Source organism: Zingiber officinale, chromosome 10B (assembly GCF_018446385.1).
Source record: "Zingiber officinale cultivar Zhangliang chromosome 10B, Zo_v1.1, whole genome shotgun sequence".
In the NCBI taxonomy this organism is placed as follows: domain Eukaryota; kingdom Viridiplantae; phylum Streptophyta; class Magnoliopsida; order Zingiberales; family Zingiberaceae; genus Zingiber; species Zingiber officinale.
In genome coordinates, this window is record NC_056005.1 from 96,160,143 (window position 1) to 96,164,564 (window position 4,422).

A 4,422-nucleotide genomic window follows, 5' to 3' on the forward strand; every position below is an offset into this window, starting at 1 on the left:
GAATAATAGTAAATAAGAAAATAATTATAAAATATCATAGAAATAATTTTGGAGACAAAATATATAGAAATATTATGGTTTATTTTAAAGATAAATATGATTTTTGTTATATTTGTACTTTCAAACCTCTAGCAAACCAAACAATAATATTAACAGTCATACTTAATTCAAACTTATAAATTAAATAATAATATTAGAATGACTCATTCTCATTCTAATCTATTATTATATTCATTTTCATTCTTATTCTTACACTCTAAACTAAATACCACATTAATCCACCCTATTAAATTATTCCTCCCAATTCTAATTCCCGGATTTATTTCTATCTGAAATTCATTTTCTTCTTATAATAATGAAGTGACCATCGGATAATCCATATTCATCATTGTAATTCAACGAGAGTTTCTATAACGATTTTCAATGGAGGGTACTTATTGTTAATATACATATAAAAACAAAGATGAACATAATAATGATTCCTATTACTAGTCTCTTATGTTTGCATTTGTTTTTTTAATATTTTGAAAAACTATTTAACTTTTTTTATAATTGTCAAATATTTTTAATTAAAATGATCTAATAATAACAATTAAATCTCTCTCTATTATATAGTACATCGGGATCTAGTTATCTCGGCTTTAAATACATTCCTTATATGCTAATCACTATTCCAAAGATTAGTAGCCGTCCGTGATTTACCTCTCTATGTTGACCCTGAGATGGGTTGGCGGGGGTGCTGGGGGCGAGCGTATTCACCTTTTATCATCATACATCAGGAATCTAATTGTCCCCAGGCATAGCACAGTTGGGGGCACATGATCTTATGGTCAAGAGGTCCAAATTCGATTATCGAGGTGTTACAGTCTGGAATTAACGTCTCTGCTATGCGCTTTCAATTGTTTACCTGCATTTATCTCCCTCCATATCCGTGAGACCGACTCTAGGGGATATATCGGGAATCTAGCCCCTATGCTAGATTCCCCTCAGGACGGTCTAGTGAGCTCATGAAGTGTTACCACCATGAGGTCTGAGGTTCGAATCTTAACATAATTGAGATAAATGTCTCCCTCATGTGCTAGTCACTATTCTAAAGGTTAGTAGTCACCCGTGATTTACCTTCTCCGTATTGACCCTGGCACGGATTGGCGGGGGCACTGGGGGAGAGCATAGTCGCCTTTTACCACCATAGATCGGGAATCTAACCCATATGCTATTCAACTGCCTAAGGCTAATAATCATCTATGATTTATCTCTTTTGTGTTAGCATGGAAACAAGGTTGGTGGAGGTGTTGTGTAAGTGAATCACCTTTTATTATCATAGATCAAGAATCTAGATTCAAGATTTATTATGACACATTATTAGAATTTTTTCTCCTTAATGGATAATAGACCTGACCTGAGAATGTTGGCTGTCTAGATGGATCTCCATGTGCACTTTTCTGATTTACCCTAGCGACCGGTGGAAAACTTCAGTCGAGCCGGACCGATCTCCTCATATTTGATGTTACCTTACTTGGTTAATCATTTATTCGCACTCAGGGATAACTCACCCCCATCCACTTGTTTCTTTAGTTACCGTGATTTATCTCCTTCGTGTTAGTCTTGGCGCGGGCTGACGGGATCTTGAGGACGAGCGTTTCAATTTTTTTGTCACATTATTTATTGATCCGGTGGTAAGGACGGGGCACCCACGTCGGCCATGGTCAACGACACATGGAGGTCAAAGGTCAATAGAGGCGGCCCCAAGGTCCCACCAAACAGACCGGCTAGTAGCCCGGTCGGCAGGATGCCCTCCAGGCCGACCGGAATATAGCTCGAACATAGATCGAGCTTCCGACGCTTAAGGTAAAGGAGCTTATGGGCCGAGCGGATAGGCCGCTCGGTCGAAGCATAGATCACTGAGGTGCGATCCCATCCGAGCACAGGACCGAGGATCTTCCCGCTCGGTCCAATACATACACGTACCCGAGTGCTGGGAGCGCCAAGCGGTCGGACCACTTGACCCTGGAACTGACAAGAGACGCAAAAAGACGAAAGGGATAGCTGGTAACATCATCCTCGAGACGCCTGCCGCCGACAAACAGCATGGTCGGCGGCCGGATCAGACAGAATATCGTACGGTGGAAGTTTCCACCATCACGTCAGGGATATGCTCGGACGATTACGGAATGACGTCAGACGTGCTTTTCTGACATACTCATTTGGAGGTATGTTTGGGGAAGCGGACACGCATCGAGAAGCGTGCCCGCGCCTCCCCGGGTCCTATATAATGACCCCAGACTTCGACGGAGGTATGCAGAATTCTCATCACTGTAGCCACAGTTATTCTGCCTCTTTTCTTCTTCGCCTGACTTGAGTGTCGGAGGGTCGTTGTCGGGAACCCCCTCCGGCTCGGCTTCTTTGCAGGTTCGCGGAGATCCACATCACCATTCGGAGTCAGCGGAGAGCGCCATGCACCCCAGCGTCTATCGACTCAGTGCTCGGACAGGATCAAATTGACGCCGCATGTGGGAACGCACCTGGAGCCGAGCCGAGAAGATGGAAGAAGCTGGACGCCAACTCATGGTAACGCTCTCTCCCGAGGAACTAGAGGCACTCATTCAGGCACGAGCCGCGAAGATGGTGGAGCAACAACAGAAGGCTCAAGCCGAGAGAATAGCGCAGCAGGTCGCCTCGGTTTCTGGAGGCCGAGCGGCAATGGAGGACCAACCGAAACAATATTCTACCTGGGCTCAGAACAAGGGGCAGACCGGCACGCCAGGGGATGCGCCAACCACCCCTATTCCATTCCATCGAGCATTGTTCCAGACGCCGTCGGAATTGGCCCTAGCCAACCAGGGATCGTCCGATGAAGCACCCGTACGGGACGCCAGAAAGGGGAGCACCGCGCACGGAGTCATCCCCCGAGCGGGTTAATCGCCAGTTCTCGGAGGCGATCTTGCAAGACCCTCTCCCGAAGCATTATGCTCCAATATCGATCGGGGAGTATAGTGGTGTGACCGATCCGGACGACCATCTTGGTAAGTTCAATAACGCAGCCACTCTTCACTAATACACCGACGGGGTCAAATGCAGGGTTTTCCTTACTACGTTATCCGGTTCGGCTCAACGCTGGTTCCGGAGGTTGCCGGACGGATCAATTAAGAGCTTTATAGATTTCCGCATGGCTTTCCTCCATCATTTCGTAAGCAGCAAGCGCTACCAGAAGGCCAGTGTCAGCCTGTTCGCCATCAAACAAGGTTCGAAGGAGCCACTCCGAGTCTACATCCAGCGCTTCAACCAGGTGGCCATGGACATCCTGTTGGATCGTTAAACGTCGATAGAGGGGGGGGTGAATATCGATTCAAAAAATAACGAGTATAAACGCAGCGGAATAAAAATTGGACACAATGAATTTTACTTCGTTCGGAGCCTGTGACGACTCCTACTCGAAGGCCCGTACTCTGTGAGTACTTTCGTTGGGCAATTACTAGCAGTTCAAAAATGATTACAATTTAAGGTACAGTAATGCTAGCAAAATAACGAAAATACCGACAAGAATTAAGAACAGAAAAGGAGTATATCGTCGGATCTTTGTTAGCGTCGCAGGAGCAAAGAGCAGTAGAGCAGGCAGTCTGAGAGTTCTGAGTTGATTCTGATCTCTGCCTCCACCCCATCTTTTATATGAAGCTCGGGGCGCCATGGATCCCTTCCAGGTGCCCTGGTGAGACATGGCAAGTCCAACCAGTGAGCTCCAAGTGGTGACGCGCGGTCAGGATATTTTTTGCCTCCAGGGCGCCCGAGTGCCTCCCGGGCGCCCGGACCACCTTTTTCCAGCGAACAACTTTCCTGCAAAACAACGTTAGTCCGAGACAAAATAGATCCTGCAAAACAAAGTGTTAGCATAATTAAAGTTCAACAAAGTAATAACAAAGAGTATGACTTAGATTCCGTCTTTCCGAGACCGGAATCTAGTCACGATCTCGACTTAGATATCCGAAATGGATCTAAGCCGGATCGACGCCTAATGTTCCCTTCCCGGGAACGCGTCCTCGCAGTCACTCCCCTCCAGTGACTTACCTCACTTACCTGCCAGACGTCCGGTCAGCCCTTCGACCCGTCTGGACTTCTTGCCAGCTATCCGGTCAGCCCATTGACCTAGCTGGACTTCTCGCCAGCTATCCAGTCAGCCCGTCGACCTAGCTGGGCTTCGTGCCAGACATCCGGTCAGCCCGTCGACCTGTCTGGACTTCTCCCGCACACTCGATCAGAGTGTTAGACAACAACATACTAACTTAACCTGATTTGTCATTCATCAAAACCTGGGTTAAATCGTTAGTGCTAACCGCACCAACAATCTCCCCCTTTTTGATGGAATGACAACCTGGTTAAGTTAGTGAAAACATATGCATTTACGTGGTTTTTAAAGTTAGTTTGTAT